Source organism: Oryctolagus cuniculus, chromosome 10 (genome assembly GCF_051225735.1).
Source record: "Oryctolagus cuniculus isolate XC-2025 breed Fujian yellow rabbit chromosome 10, ASM5122573v1, whole genome shotgun sequence".
NCBI classification, from domain to species: domain Eukaryota; kingdom Metazoa; phylum Chordata; class Mammalia; order Lagomorpha; family Leporidae; genus Oryctolagus; species Oryctolagus cuniculus.
Genome location: NC_142876.1, coordinates 104955701 through 104972400, shown reverse-complemented (window position 1 = coordinate 104972400; position 16700 = coordinate 104955701). Strand labels below are relative to the sequence as shown.

At 59.0% G+C, this 16700-nt stretch overlaps 1 protein-coding gene across 3 annotated transcripts in view; it reads right to left on the bottom strand.

Annotated features, from left to right (window-relative positions):
* LOC138843201 (uncharacterized) overlaps positions 1-16700 on the bottom strand; it is a 205904-nt gene that overhangs the window by 180318 nt on the left and 8886 nt on the right. Inside the window, exon 1 of one of the 3 annotated variants that reach the window (XR_016214353.1) lies at positions 10938-11074. The exons of the other annotated variants lie outside the window; for them this stretch is intronic. The gene's annotated coding sequence lies outside the window, so the exon portion shown is untranslated. Of the gene's footprint in view, positions 1-10937; positions 11075-16700 lie in introns of those variants that run through there. 3 annotated transcript variants of the gene reach the window in all.

Sequence of the window (16700 nt, the reverse complement as noted above, 5' to 3'; positions counted from 1 at the left end):
CTGGTCTCTTGACTCTGCTCTCCGCTCTCCTCTCTCCTCTTCTCTGCTCTATCTTCTCTCTTTGCTAGCTACCCTCCTCTCTGTTTCTCTCTCTTAGACTCTCTTTCTCTCTTTTTTCCTTCGCCACCCCTTCACTCCGGTCTGTAGGGTGTTCCCAATAAACCCTTTCCCTTACTCCGGTGTCCGGTGTGCTTTGCGACGGCTAACATTAAGATATAACAACCCCAGCACAGCCTCTGTCTGCCCTGAGGACTCGCCTATGGGCTCGTCCACTGCTGGGAGCTTCGCAGCCATAACCTCACTCACTCTGGCCCCAGCCTGGGCGGCAGTTTGACCACCACCATTTCCCAGCGTGGGGGAGTGGTCAGGTCCATACAGGATCAATATGGGACACCCAGGGAGGCAGGAGTCCTGGGCTGGGGTGGAGCCAAGAGGTCAGTAAAGGGAAGACAGCCACAGTAGGCACTGGGGGTTCCCTGTGTAGGAGAACAAGAGGGAACTCTGGGAGGTGCAGGTGCTCCCGGCCTGGCTGCTCCTGCGTCTCCCTGAGGACAAAGAAGGGGAGAGAGAGCCCCAAATCAGGCTCGGGGCCTCCAACAGGGGAGGGACAGAGAGGCAAGGAGAAGGGGCAAGGACAAAGGAAAGGCCAGTGGGCGGTCACAGGAAGGAGCCAGCTCCCCCATAGCCCAGGACCCACAGAGGCTGACAGCTCCCAGAACCCCGCCCAGGCTGCCCATGGCCCCTAAGGACCCAGCACCACTCAGAAGCTCAGGAGAGTTGGGAACTATTCTGGGTGCTACGGTGGGGGTACCCTCCAAGGCAGTGGCTCCTATTGCTCATGCAAGCTTGACAGAGCCTAGAAACAGAACCCCACGGGTTGGGAAACCAAGGTAGTAGCAGGCACTGGAGCTGGGACTCACCTGGGCCCAGGCGCAGCTCCAAGCTTCTTGTCCAGGCTCCAGCACTCTGCTCCCCTTGTGTGACCACAGGTGCCCATTACGGTCACTGAGTCCTGACGATTTTTCGTGCACATTTCTCGACATGACATCTGTCATAAATTACAAACCAGGCACTTTGCGGGCAGCAGAGGCGGTAGTTCAGGGACATCCGTGAGCACCCACCCAGGGCTACAAGTTCTTCCCAGGCAGCAGCTGCTCCCCGGGGGACGGAGAAGCCACTGTTGTCCTCTGCATGGGGCAGTGAGGACGAGGCACACTCACACTGGTCTCCACGGCAGCACCCACACGCCGTCCAGGAGACTGATTCTGGGAGCTGACATCACCTGGTTCCTCTAGTGGGAGTCCCCGGAGCCCTCAGAGCACTGAGCCCCAGGGTGCTGGGCTCCCCACCTCCTGGTCACGGACGCCTCGGGCCCAGGCGTGCCCTGCGCTGAGCAGTTTCCTGCACACACATGCGGGTGCTGGTAGAGGCAGAGGCCGCCCCTCTGGAGATGAGGACCCTGGGGTGGGGGGCAGGAGTCAGCCAGGGCGGTGCTGTGTCTGCTCCCACCCTGGAGGAGCTGCAGCCTGCCAGGGCGGGACCACACGTCCACGGCCACAGCACACAGGACACACAGAAGACCTGTCCACCTCCCTCTCTCCACTGCCCGTGGCCCTGGCCCCTCCTGCCAGCCCTGGGCACAGGAGGCACAAGCACCAGGGCCACCAGCTCAGCCCAGAGCGCACTCCTGGTCCTGCCCTCAGGGTGGCCCTGCACCTTGCAGACCCAGAAGGCACCCGTTCTCTGAGACCTCCCCACGTCCACATGTGGGTGTCAGAGGGGACTGGAATATGACGAGGCAGAAACTAACTGGGGCTTAATCAGTGGTCCTGCTGCCCTGCCCCAAGAGGACACCCTCAGCCCACGCCTGCTCCTCGCAATGCCCATGCTCACAACTCATGAAATACCCACACCACCGCAAGACCCAGACGCAACCTGTCCTGGGACCCAGGTGACTCAATATACAATATTCCTAGTGCTTAACACCTGAATCTCCCCGGGGACATGCCCGGACTGCTCCTTCCAGCCCGCAGCTGGTTCTAATTCTGGGGCAATTTTGGGAGGAGCCGCCCGCTACCATGCCCCGTTAGTGTGCAGCTGCTCAGTGGACGCCTGTGCAAGGGGCAGCTCCCGGGTCTCTGTCCACCCAGACACCTGGGCCCTCTTGGTTCTTGTCGCTCCCCCTCTTCGTGGAGGAACGACACCGAACCCTGCCTAGGCTTCATATCCGAGTCACGGCACCATTATGTCGCTCCCCGTCTTCGTGGAGGAACGACACAGGACCCTGCGCTGTTCTCTCGTCTGCTCGGCCCTCCCCGGGTTTGCTGCTGGTTCTTCCCGGGTTGGCTACTATCCCTTCCACCTCCGTGGAAGGGCAGTTCCCCCTGGCCGCATTCCCCACTTCCGCAGGGGAGCGGCACACCGCCGGCCGGCTTTCTCGGGGGCTGCACGGGTTCCCTTAGATGTTCCCCATAGATGTTCCTGGTGCATGCCGTCTCTCTCCTCCTTTATAGTCCTCCTCCGCCAATCCCAACTCGGCTGCCCACACGCCGAGTACGCTGCTCTCCAATCAGGAGCAGGTCCTACAGTTTATTGGCTGAACTGGAGGCAGCTGTGCGGAAGCTGTTTACTTCTCTCCCAGCGCCATATTGTGGGAGAGCAGATGCATAGAATAAGTCTTAATTCCAGTAACTCAGTCCAGTTCGGGCTGCTCCCCACAGATCCCCCTTTCTTTTTATTTTTGGCGTTGATACGCGCCTGTCTTCGGTGTCCCGCGGCACACACTCTGCTCTACTTGCTAGAGTTGCCACAGGCTCTTACAAGTCCTATCAATCAGGCAAACCGAATCCGGGTCCTCTCTTCGCCATGTTGTGAGGAGGTTTTTAGGCGCTGATGCGTGCCTGTGTTCGGTGACCTGCGGCTCACACTCTGGTCGAGCCGCCTGCTGGCGCTTACCGCCTTAATTAGGCAGACCGAATCCAAGCTTTCTCATTGTTGTATTGTGGGGAAGCCTTACTGATGTTAATTCGTGCCTGTCTTCGGTGACCTGCGGGGCATAAGCTGCTAGCCGCCCAGGTGCTCATCGCCTCACTAATTGGGCAGACCGAATCCAAGCCTTCTTATTGCCATGTTGAGGGGAGGCCTTTCTATTTCTCTATTTCTCTATCTCCGGGCATTCCTATTTCTCCCATTCCACTTCTATCTTCCAGCATTCCTATTTCTCTCACTTTACTTCTAAAACTTCTGTTTCTCTTATCCCCGCAGCTTCCCGGCGCCTCGCAGCTTCCCGGCGCCTCGCCCCGCCCCGAGGCTGCTTCTCGGCGCCTCGCCGGCTCTGAGTCGCTTCAGCCTCTCTCATCTGCGCGGCTCGGCTTTGCGCGGCTTGGCTTCGCGCGCTCCGCGGTCTCCACGCCTTTCGCGTCTGCACCACGGTCTCACGCCAGCCCCGTTCCCTATCTATTCACGCCCCGTGCTCTCTCTGCACGCGGCGGCTTCCGCGAGTAACACAGCGTAGCTTACGTGTCCGCCACTAGCATTCAATCTAAGTTCCCCGGGCTAGCCTGGCGAATTCAACCCAGCATACGTCTCCGCCCCATGATTTGGCTTCCCGTCCTTTGCTCCCCGGGCTAATCAGACGGATCCCAATCTGGCTTACGTTTCAGCTTCTGGTTTCAACTTTTCGCCCCCCATTCCCGGGCTAACTTGAGAATCCCAAAGTGGCTTTCGTGTCCGCCTTGGCCTGCCCCCCGCGGCTTCAATTTCCCTAACATTTTTCTCTACCCGGTATGTTTCCCTAAGTTTTCTTCCAACAATATTCCTCCCTCATTTCTCCTGGCCTCTCCCCACAGTCCGTATCCGAGTCTGTTTGTTCTAGCTTTCACTTTCGCTTTCGACCTTAGAGATTTCTCCCAGCCTCCCCCCCCGTAGTCCGTATCTGAGTCTATGCCTAGGCTTTCAATAGCTTCTTCCGGCACCTTTTTGTCCGGCTTTTCCCTAGGCTGTTTGCTAGTCTCTCTCTCCGATATTAGCCCATTTCTTCCCGTTTCTTCCCTCCTAAGTTTCATATCCGTCCTAAGTTTCCTATCCGAGCTAGGTTTTCTATCCGAGCTAGGTTTCCTATCCGAGTCACGGCACCATTCTGTCGCTCCCCCTCTTCGTGGAGGAACGACACCGAACCCTGCCTAGGCTTCATATCCGAGTCACGGCACCATTATATCGCTCCCCGTCTTCGTGGAGGAACGACACAGGACCCTGCGCTGTTCTCTCGTCTGCTCGGCCCTCCCCGGGTTTGCTGCTGGTTCTTCCCGGGTTGGCTACTATCCCTTCCACCTCCGTGGAAGGGCAGTTCCCCCTGGCCACATTCCCCACTTCCGCAGGGGAGCGGCACACCGCCGGCCGGCTTTCTCGGGGGCTGCACGGGTTCCCTTAGATGTTCCCCATAGATGTTCCTGGTGCATGCCGTCTCTCTCCTCCTTTATAGTCCTCCTCCGCCAATCCCAACTCGGCTGCCCACACGCCGAGTACGCTGCTCTCCAATCAGGAGCAGGTCCTACAGTTTATTGGTTGAACTGGAGGCAGCTGTGCGGAAGCTGTTTACTTCTCTCCCAGCGCCATATTGTGGGAGAGCAGATGCATAAAATAAGTCTTAATTCCAGTAACTCAGTCCAGTTCGGGCTGCTCCCCACAGTTCTCACGGTCCACAGCAGGGATCCGCAGAGGCTCTGAGGACGCCTGACTGAGGTCCTCGCCCCCACCCACCTGGGAGCTTCCAGAACCAACCGAAACCCCAACCCCATCTCTCCCCACCTCTCCACCCAGCAATGTTCCCTAGAGGATTCAGAATCCCTTCCAGCTATGGTTCCCTGGGAGCCAAACACATGGCACAAGAGGTGGTGCATGGGAAGGGGTCTGTCAGAGGGAGGGGCTCACCTGTAATGGGGGCTGCTAAGTCACAGGGGCAGACATCTGCCCATAGAAACCAGGAGAGCAGGGAGCGGGCACAGACCAAGTCCGCAGGACTCTGGACCCAGCTCAACCGGGTTTTTCTGAGTCTCGGGCTGCAGCCGGGAGTCCCAGGTCACGGGTGTGAGTTGCAGAGTGGAAAAGCCACAGCACCGGGGGCTCTGAGCCTGAGGGGGAGCACTGAGACGCGCAGGCTCCATGAGAGCCCCGAGCTGCCCCTGCCCTGCGGCCCTGTTCTCTCCGAGTTCTGGGTGGGCTGGGTGGTGCTGCCCACGGCGAGAGCGGATACCCATGGTGTTGGACACGCTCATCTGGACCCCACAGAAACTCACAGACACCCCGGGTGCTCAGTCTTTCCCATTCTGGGGCAGGAGAGGGGGGCTCAGCACCTGCAGGGGCTCTGAGGCTCCACCCCGGGCCCAGCTCCCCCTGCCTCCCCAGATCCAGTCATTGGTTGTCCGCAACAACCGTCCCAGTACGCCGGCCAGGGTCAACTAGATCCGCAGAACTGAGTTTCTAAAACAAGGCTTTGTATTCCGATTTCAGAATTCAATTAAACGTCACCCAGCCACCTCTTCCTACCTCTAGACAGAAGACAACGTCACGGGAAGCCTTGCCAGATGTTAAATAAAATTCATGGGAAGCCATGGACTGGATAAGGGACATGCACTGGGCCCAAGACCCAACTCAGATGGCTACATCCAGGCACTGTGCTGCGGCTGAGGCACAAGGCCCTGTATCCAGTTCACTAATTAGGCTGTGAGCAATTAACTAGTTAAGTGGTGCCTGACTGGCAGGTGTGGGACTGAACTGGAGCCCTGGTACTGATCTCCCCACCTCACTTCCTGTTTTCCAGCAATGCTGTGGCACCTGTCATGGAGTGGGGTCCTCAGCACCTGCTCCAGTTCTGGGAGCTGCCTGACTCATGAACTTTCTCTGTGATAATGCTGTCCTCACATGGACTCCACTCCATGCACCTGGCCTAAGGAGCTTCCTTCGGTCCCGGGAAAGAGTTGTCTCTGAACCTGAGCCCTGAGCCAGGTCCTGGCATCTGCTCCCGGATGCTGACACCCAGGGCTCTGACCCCAGAGCTCCCAGGTCAGGAGAGGAACAGCAGCCACCTGGACTGGACAGGAACAGAGGACAGAGAAGGGGAGAGAGAGCCCTCGGGGGCTCCCAATGGGGAGGGACAGAGAGGCAGGGAGAAGGGGCAAGGACAAAGGAAAGGCCAGTGGGGGTCACAGGAAGGAGCCAGCTCCCCCACAGCCCAGGACCCACAGAGGCTGACAGCTCCCAGAACCCCACCAGACATCAAGGCCTCTAAGGACCCAGCCCTACCCAGCAGCCAGGGGAGTCTGGTGCTGTTCCGGGGGCTTCCTTGGAGGCAGGTGCTCCTGTCACTCACACCCCCTTGACAGAGCCAGAAACAGCCCCAGGGGGTGGGAAACCAAGGCAGTGGCAGCCGTGGGCACTGGAGCCGGGACTCAGCCCAGGCCCGGGCACGGCTCCAACTGCCTCCTCCAGGCTCCAGCACTCCGCTCCCCGTGTGTGAGCACAGGTGCCCGAACCAACACTGAGTCCTTCATGTTTCTCCAGCCACTATTTATTGACCTAATGGATTTCCTTTAAACCATAAATCAGTTAACTTGCAGGCACAGAGGCAGTAGTGCAGGGCAATCCATGGGCAGCAACAGAGGCAACGAGGTTCTTCCCAGGAAGCAGCTGCTCCCCGGGGACAGAGCAGCCACGGGGTCCTGACCTTGGGGCAGCGAGGATGAGGGACATTCAACACCTCTTCTGGAAGGGTGAGGATTCTAAGCTGGGCGTCCTGGAGTTCATCTTCCAGTGGACGGTTGTGGTAACCTGGGGGCAGACAGAGAATCCACGGGGTCCCGTCCTTGGGGCAGTGAGGAAGAGGACATTCAACACCTGTTCAGGAAGGGCGAGGATTCTGAAGCTAGGCGTTTTGGAGACCATCTTCCGGTGGACGATCATCGGGGCAGCCAGAGGTGCCACAGGGTCCTGTCCTTGGGGCAGCTTGGACAAGGGACATTCAGTACCTCTTCAGCAAGGGCGAGGATTCCAAAGCTGGGTGTCTCGGAGTGCTTCTTCCTTTAATGATTGTGGTGACCTGGGGGGCAGCCAGGGAACCCATGGGGTCCTGTCCTGGGGGCAGCGAGGACGAGCGACATTCTACACCTCTTCTGGAAGGGCGAGGATTCTAAGCTGGGCGTCTCAGAGTCCATCTTTTTTGGACAATCGTGGTGACCTGGGGGATGGCAGAGAAGACACGGGGTCCTCTCCTGTTTGCAGCGAGGACGAAGGACATTCAACACCTGTTCCTAGAGGGCGAGGATTTGGAAGCTGGGGGTCTAGGAGTCCTTCTCGTGGTGGTAGATCGTTTGGTCCTGGGGGCAGCCAGAGAAGCCACAGGGTCCTGTCCTGGGGGCAGCGAGGAAGAGGGACACTCAACACCTCTTCTGGAAGGGCGAGGATTCTGAGCTGGGCGTCTCAGAGTCCATCTTCCTGTGGACGATCGTGGTGACCTGGGGGCAGGCAGAGAAGCTCGGGGTCCTGTCCTTGGGGCAGCGAGGAAGAAGGACACTCTACTCCTGGAGACCTCAGAGGCAAAGATTCTGAGCTGGAAGTCTTGGAGTCCGTCTTCCCGTGGAAGATGGGGAGACCTGGGTCACCAGAGACATAGCTCTGCCCCAGCATCTGCCGTGTAGAACCTTTGGTCGCCCCAGGACCCCCTGGATTAGAGAGGTCAGAGAGCTGGGGCAGGGACAAGCTGACAAGGGGAGAACATGGCCCTGTCATGCCATGGCCTGGTCCCTGGTTCCTGTCCCTTTGAGACCGCAGCGCAAACTGGTGACAAGGCCACAGACCAGCAGGCAGGTGGCAGGTGCCTCATCCAAGCCAGAGGAGATGCCCACCCTGGGGCTCGGCCCCCCAAGGACAGACACGGGGAGGCAGTGCTGGCAGCACAGAGCTGTAGTGATGCCAGTGCCCCTGCCAGGCCCCAGCACAGCCCTGGCTGCTGGCCTGGTCTACAGCTCACGGCAGGGACCTCCGAGCCCGGCAGCCACAGAGGGGTCCCCTCTCTCACGTGCTCACCCCCCGTCGGGCACCGTGCAGGACCTGGTGTGCAAGACTCATGGGGCCACTGTGGCCCTCAGAGACACCCATCTCCCAGGGGGCACGTTGAGGCTCCAAGGACTGAGGGCCTGGCTCGAAGGTCAGGGGCTCTCAGGAGGGACGGGACCCGGACGTCTGAGTCTCAGAGGAGCAGATGCGCTCACCTCCATCCACGCCCATGGGAATGGGCCAGGGGCCTACGGCACAGAGCCATGGCCTGCAGGAAGGACAGAATGCCCAGGACACGGTCTCCCTGCACCTGGAAGCCCCACCTCCACCTGCCCAGCGTCTGCGCTCCCTTGTCCAGGTGGGAGCTGCTGTATCTCCCGTGGAGACCCCGGGGCAGTCTGTCTGTCCTGAGGATGGGATGGTGGTGAGGATGCTCCTAGGTGCTTGGCCACACTGCCTGGCCCAGAGCTGGGGCAGAGGGCAAGGAAGAGCAGTGCCGAGACCTCGGCTCCACGTCTAAGGAGAGGAACCCCCGGCTGCTGCAGCCTGGGGCCTGTCAGGAGCTGCCGCGGCCTCTCCCCTCCTTAGACCCTGGTACAGAGCTGCACACAGCCAGCACCCATGCGGTATGGCTCATGCTGATGAAGCCTCCAGAACCCGCAGGGGTGAAGCCCACAGCCCCTCTGCACTCTCCCCTGACCAAGGAGGGCCAAGGGCATCAGTGTGAGTCCTTCCCCCCTCCTCTATGCACCTGCTCCATACCCTGCACACAGACACAAAGCCAGTGGACACCCTGGCTGTCTGGGGTGACCCTGCCCCACTGTGGGTGAGTCCCTCACCACCAAGAGGTCCTTCCACAGGTAGTCTTCTTGCTGCTGCAGATCATGTTTCTGGGGCTTCTTTGGGTCTTGAACCTTGTAGAGCCACCCGGACTGGGCAGTAGTTACCTGTGCACAGGACAGAGGGGCCCGCACTGCCACTGCACCTCCCCTGCACACTGAGGCCCCACAGATGAAAGGTCTCTGCAGGCTGAATCTCACAGTAACAACCCTTTCTCCCTCCCTTGCGCAGACAGCACCTGTCCCACCTGACAGCCTTCTCACCTTGGTCCCAGGAGCCGCCATGGACACCTCCTGCCCCGCTCTGCTGAGGGACGCGGGAGCCACTGGGGACACAGAGGGCTTGGGGGACCGCAGTCAGTCCCGCCCCCCCAGGAAGTCCCCATCCAGGATGCGATTCTGGCCTCGGGATTCTGCTCCCTCTCCCGGGGCTCCCAGGAAGGGAGACGAGTGGTGCACAAATGAAAATGCAACAACAGAAATCAAATGAACAGAAATCACAACACAAAAATGAACAAACTCACTCTGCTCCCGTCACCAACAGAAAACATGAACTGTGTGTACTACACAAGACCAACAACGGAGACTGTTCTAGTGGAATAAAATGTTAAAATGAGAAAACACAAAATGGCAGGAAACAAAATAAAATAGAAAAAGTACAAAGTAATCAAAATGGAAAAAGAAAAAACAAATTTGACCAAACAGCAGCAGCAGGATCCGATTCTTCCTCCGGATTCCTCTCCCTCTCCAGGGCTCCCCCAGGAAGGGTCAGCAGGGCTGACGTCTGGGAGACCCGAGCCAGCAGCTGACACAGATCAGCTCTCACTGCTCAGACAACTTGAGCACAAACGAACATGAAACAAACAGAAATCAAATGAACAGAACTCAAAACACAAAATGGACAAAGTCAGCTCACCTCACCAACAGAAAACATGAACTAAATGAACTCAACTAGACTAACAACTGAGACTAACCCTATCGAAACAGTTAAAAGTAAGAAAACAAAAATAAATGAATAATAAAGCATAAAGAAAAAATCCAAAGAACCTGAACTGTATAATGACCAAAGCAGACAGCCTCACAGTCTTATTTTAAAAAATGGGGGGGGGGGGGATAGAGAAAAAAACTCAAAATGAAAAACCGGAAACCCAAAAATGGGAGAAAATGTAAAGAACAACCACAAACTAGAGGAAAGCCAAGGAAAAAAAATGAAGAAAAAATCCAAATAAGAAATGAAATATCCAAGGAAAATCAATAAGAAAGGGAAAAAGACTATAAATGCTGGAGGAAAAAAAATAAACAAAATAGAAAAAAGAACAAAATAATCAAAATGGAAAAACAAAAAACAAATTTGACTAAAACAACAGCAGCAGGAAGAACAAAAACAAAACAAGGGAAACACAGGCAGCTGTTCCCAGCCCCAGGTCCCCGGGACAGCACTTCCTGGGCAAATGACAGAACCCAGGCCCAGCCAAGGCTTTGTGCAGGCAGCGGGCATGACGTCACAATGGCGCCTTCTGATGTCAGAGCAGGAAACCGCAGCAGGTGCTGCCCTGTGCTGGTTTGCACAGGAACCTTGCCACTTTAAAAAAAAAAAAAAAAGAGAAATTCTTTCTTAGGTTGAGAGAGGGTGTGATTTTAGTGTTTTGAAATTAAACCCTGTAGGATATTTCGAACCCTTTTCATTTCTGGTCTTAGCATCGTTCATAATTTTGCCTTTTGCAGACTCAGTGTATCCACTCCTTTCTCTTCACCCCCTGGATGATCGCCTCAAACCATGGTGCAGCGTCACTGGCATCGCGACGCTACATCAAATGTTCTGTCACTCAAGTCAGCGGTGCTGTGACGGAGCTGTAAAGCCACGGCTCACGGGGCCTGCGTCCCGTGTGAGTGTCTGTTCATGTCCCAGCTGCTCCACTTTTTGTTTTAAAAGGATTTACTACTTATTCAAAGGCAAATAGATGGAGAGGACAGAGAGAGGGAGACAGAGGAGACAGATTGTCAGCACCACAAACTTTGTACACAAAACCCACAGCAAACACAACTGACCTGGCCCAGCCCACAGGCCACAGTGTGCAACCTGGTGGGGAAACCTCTCCTACAGAGCCTGCAGGTGTGGTGGACTGAGAAGGCCAGGCCAAGATGGCCGCGGGCAACAGGCTGTGATTGGATGGTTTCGAAAACCACATGACAATGGAGTCTGCCTGGCAACAGGCTGTGATTGGATGGCGTCAGAAACTGCCTGGCTACAGGCTGTGATTGGTTAGGGCATAGACTGCCCCTTGACTGGATTGGCTGCCTTGGCTATATAAGCTGTTGTAGCACCTGAAATAAACCAGTCTGCAGGCTGCTTCTCTCAGGCCTGCTCTCACCCAACACCCAGGGTCTGTGTGGTGACTCTGCGCCTCTTGCCCCCACCACACTCCTCCTCCCAGAAATGAATCCACTGCAACATGCAGGGGGTGGGGGGCTCCTGCAGGACCTGGTGTCCCCGATCTCGGGGGAGACCCCAGCACAGCCTCTGTCTGCCCTGAGGACTCGCCTATGGGCTCGTCCACTGCTGGGAGCTTCGCAGCCATAACCTCACTCACTCTGGCCCCTCCCAAACTGGGCAGTAGTTTGAGCACCACCATTTCCCAGCGTGGGGAAGTGGTCAGGTCCATACAAGATCAATATGGGACACCCAGGGAGGCAGGAGTCCTGGGCTGGGGTAGACCGAGAGGTCAGTAAAGGGAAGACAGCCACAGTAGGCACTGGGGCTTCCCTGTGGCAGAAGAACAAGAGGGAACTCTGGGAGGTGCAGGTGCTCCTGGCCTGGCTGCTCCTGGGTCTCCCTGAGGACAAAGAAGGGCAGAGAGAGCCCCAAATCAGGCTCGGGGCCTCCAACAGGGGAGGGACAGAGAGGCAAGGAGAAGGGTCAGGACAAAGGAAAGGCCAGTGGGGGGCACAGGAAGGAGCCAGCTCCCCCATAGCCCAGGACCCACAGACACTGACAGCTCCCAGAACCCCGCCCAGGCTGCCCATGGCCCCTAAGGACCCAGCACCACTCAGGAGCTCAGGAGAGTTGGGAACTATTCTGGCTGCTTCCCGGGGTGGGGGGCCACCCTTCAAGGCATGGGCTCCTATTGCTCATGCAAGCTTGACAGAGCCTAGAAACAGAGACCCAGGGGTTGGGAAACCAAGGTAGTAGCAGGCACTGGAGCTGGGACCCACCCAGGCCCAGGCGCAGCTCCAAGCTGCCTGTCCAGGCTCCAGCACTCTACTCCCCTTGTGTGACCACAGGTGCCCATTATGGTCACTGAGTCCTGACAATTCGTGAGCACGCACACAGGGCTACAAGTTCTTCCCAGGCAGCAGCTGCTCCCCGGGGGACGGAGAAGCCATGGGGTCCTGTGCCTGGGGCAGTGAGGACGAGGCACACTCCACACGGGTCTCCAAGAGCAGCACCCACACGCCGTCCAGGCGACAGATTCTGGAAGCTGACATCACCTGGTTCCTCTAGTGGGAGTCCCCGGAGCCCTCAGAGCACTGAGCCCCAGGGTGCTGGGCTCCCCACCTCCTGTCATGGACGCCTCGGGCCCAGGCGTGCCCTGCGCTGAGCAGTTTCCTGCACACACGTGTGGGTGCTGGCAGAGGCCGAGGCCGCCCCTCTGGAGATGAGGACCCTGGGGTGGGGGGCAGGAGTCAGCCAGGGCGGTGCTGTGTCTGCCCCCACCCTGGAGGAGCTGCAGCCTGCCAGGGCGGGACCGCACGCCCACAGCCACAGCACACAGGACACACAGAAGACCTGTGCATCCCCCTCTCTCCACTGCCCGTGGCCCTGGCCCCTCCTGCCAGCCCTGGGCACAGGAGGCACAAGCACCAGGCCACCAGCTCAGCCCAGAGCGCACTCCTGGTCCTGCCCTCAGGGTGGCCCTGCACCTTGCAGACCCAGAAGGCACCCGTTCTCCTGAGACCTCCCCACGTCCACGTGTGGGTGTCAGAGGGGACTGGAATATGACGAGGCAGAAACTAACTGGGGCCTAATCAGTGGTCCTGCTGCCCCTGCCCCAAGAGGACACCCTCAGCCCACGCCTGCTCCTAGCAATGCCCATGCTCACAACTCATGAAATCCCCACACCACCGCAAGACCCAGGCGCAACCTGTCCTGGGACCCAGGTGATTCAATATAAAATATTCCTAATGCTTAACACCTGAATTTCCCCGGGGAGATGCACGGACTGCTCCTTCCAGCCCGCAGCTGGTTCTAATCCCGGGGCGAGTGTGGGAGGAGCCGCCCGCTACCACGCCCCATTAGTGTGCAGCTGGTCAGTGGACGCCTGTGCAAGGGGCAGCTCCCAGGTCTCCATCCACACAGCCACCTGGGCCCTCTTGGTTCTCACGGTCCAGAGCAGGGATCCACAGAGGCTCTGAGGACGCCTGACTGAGGTCCTTGCCCCCCACCCACCTGGGAGCTCCCAGAACCTCAGAAATCCCAGCCCCACCCTCTCCTCACCAGTGTGCCCAGAAGGTCCCCAGATGATTCAGAATTGCTCCAGGTTCTCCAGGGGGTCAGACTCACAGCACTGAGAAGGGTGCAGGGAAGGGGTTTGCTAGGGGAAGGGGCTCTCCTGTGATGGAGGCTGCCAAGTCCCAGGAGGACCCATCTGCGAGGTGGGAAACCAGGAGAGCTGGGAGCGGGCGCAGACGGAGTCCACAGCACCCAGGAGCCGCCGGGGTCCTTCTGGGTCTCAGGCTGCAGCCGTCAGTCCCGGGCCCACTGGTGCAAGCTCCGTGATAGGAAAGCCACAGAACCTGGGGTTCAGACCCTGAGGGGGGGAACGGAGACCCACAGGCTGCACGAGGGCCCTGAGCCCTCCATCTTCTGCAGCCCTGTTCTCTCCCAGGTCCAGGCTGATTGTACGGTGCTGCCACTCAGATGGGCATCCCAACGCGTGATCTGGCTCTCTCATTGAGGCTCCACACACCGTCAAAGCTGGCCCGGGTCGCCCAGTCTTGCCCATCCCCAGGACAGGAGGGGGGCGGGCCCAGTGTGTGCTGATGCCCTGGATCTCCACCCTGCGCCCACACCCCATGTCCCCTGATCCAGTCACAGCGGCACCCGGACCTACCGTCCAGCAGCAGCTGCCCAAGGTCAAGAACGATCCCATAACTGAGATCCTAAAACACGGCTCTGTGCTCAGACGTTCATAACTCCATTAAAACGTCACCAGGCCACCTCTTTTCTTCTCTAGGCGGAAAAATTATGTCACAGGAAGCCTTACCAGGTGTTTAATAAAATTCCCAGGAAGCCATGGACTTGGACCAGGCTCCTGAACTGGGCCCAGACCCAGACAGCACAGGTTCATCCCAGCCACTGTGAGGGGAGGCAGGGAGAGGAGAAGCAGGACCGGACACTGGCAGCCTGGCCCAGAGCTGTGTTACTGACCCCGTCCAGGGCTCATGATTGGACACATGAGTGCGCAAAAGGAAGGGGGTGGAGGGAGACTCCCAGGGCACTGGGTCAGGAGTTCCCCTGAGGCTTCTCCTCTCTGCAGCGTGCAGTCTTGGGCCACGACTAGAACGGACGATTGCAGAGCAGGTGAAGGGATCCACCCCATGCTTGGTGGAGACTGTGCTGCCGCTGCCCCTCCCACTGGGCTCCACCTGTCCCCCCGTGTGGGACCCCCGGTTATCCTGGCCTGCCCACCCCCAGAACACAGCCTGCTCCAGAGGTGACCCTGGAGCTGGGCAGTGCCAGGAGCAGTGGGGGCCGAAACGGGGTCAGAGACGGGAACGGGCTCAGCAGGACCTGGCCCCCTACCGCCCAGTGTGCTGTTCCCTACCCGGGTGGGCGGGCCCCTCTGTGACCCAGGCCACAGGCAGACAGTCCTAAGGCCTGTCCTGGTCCCGAGGCCGCCACTCTGACAGGCCAGACACTGCGTCCTCAGACCAGAGAGCCCCAGGTTCCGTACCCTGAGACTCCCTAGTCCAGGAGATTGATGGGCAGAGAGCAGGCAGGGATGACCAGGTACTGCCTTGGGCTGGCCACCAGAGGGCAGCAGAGGCCAGCCCACCCCCCTGTGGCCCTGGCTCCTGGGATGTGCTCAGGAGCCACCAGGCAGGAGCTCCTGTCCCGGGCACAGGTGCAGCCCCTGGGGAGCCTGACCCTGATCACAGAGGGGCTGTGACGGGAATCCTGAGCTCTCAGGGGGAACAGGGCTGCCAACCCCCTCCCAGGGACGCTCCGCCTCCTCCCCTTCCTCTTGGGATTTTCGGGCTGGGCTGAGAAGGGTCAGCTTCCCAGCAGTGCCCGCTCCCTCCTGGGCCTTAACTCAGCACTGCCCAACAGCACCTCTCCAGGGACCCAGCAGGGGGTGCCCACCCAATGCTTCCAGTTCACAGGGCAACCTGGGGCCTGGTGCCCTGCCTCCCTGAGCCTTGGGCCCTGCATTCAGGCTGCCCCTGCCCTTGGGCCTGGCATCAGGGCTGGACATGGGTGGAGACACGGTGCCAGATGTGAGGACAGAACACTGACCCCGGGGCCCCACGTCCCTCACCAGAGTCCCTTTACCACTGGAAGGCCCCACTCTGCCCCTGAGGGCCAGTGAGCATCTGCCACCCTCCTGACAGGGACAGCCCAAGGGCTCCAATCTCCCCCAACCACAGACGCCGTGCAGTGGCCTCCCTTACACACGCCCACTCTGAAGTTCTAACTCGGTGGGTGCAAAGGACCAGGGGCAGAGGTGGCAGCAGATCCCACCCTGGTGGCCTGGTCAGTGCCAGGGCTGTGACCGCTGTTGGTCTGTTCTTTCCTCTGCTCCACTTCCTGGTGGGGTGCTCACCCCTCGTGGATTGGCTGTTCCTCTTGGGAAGAGGTCACTGCCAAGGGCAGGCGAGTTCTAGCTTCTGCAGTGACCCTGTGGTAGATCAGCTGCTGAGCGTCTGTCCCCGCAGGCTGTCACAGGATGGTGACCCTGATGGCAGGTGATGGTGTCCCTGGAGGTGCACCTGCTGTGGGTTGTGTCCCTGACTCAGACTTGTTCTGCTAACTACAGAGCTATGACTGGCATTTGCTGTTGAGTCCTAGGGCAACGTGGGCCAAGTTCATTGCTGCCTGCCTGGGCTGAGCTCTGCCTTTGGAGTGAGCATTTTGAGCAGTGACAGGGGTGCACAGAGCTGCCCTCGGGGGCTCCGTGGTGAGCAGCGGGAGGTGCTCCACCCACATCCACTGCTCCTCTGCTCCTGGAGGCGCTGTGCAGCACCAGGTCTGTCTGCCTTGTCCTCCTCATGGGCCAGGGCCTGGGGGTCTGGGCCACGCCCCCACACCACATCCACAGGTCTGCCTCAGGGCTGGAGGGCCAACCCCAACCCGCCAGAGCGGTGGAGGTGCTGCCAGCGCCTCCTCACTGATGGACAGGGCTGTGTCACTGCAGGTGGATGGCATCGCTGTAGACTGCAGGATCCGATGCTGGCAGGGCCGGCTCAGGGTCCCGGCGCTTCCTGAGGGCCGTGAACACGATGGTGGGGACCTTCCAGGAAATGGGCACCACATCCAACAAAGCAGAGAAACCCACGTGGAAGTGGCAGCTCGTGGGCTCCCTAAAGCCCGTTATGGCACTGAGACCCAGGGTGCTGGGCTCCCCGACCTCCTGCTCACAGATGCCTGGGGCCCAGGCGTTCCCTGTGCTGAGCAGTTTCCTGCACACACAAGCTGGCTGAGGCCGCCCCTGCAGAGATGAGCACCCGGCAGCACAGTTCAGGAGGGCCGTGCTGTGTCGGCTCCCTGCCTGGAGGAGCTGCAGCCTGCTAAGTCAGGACCTCACGCCCAAG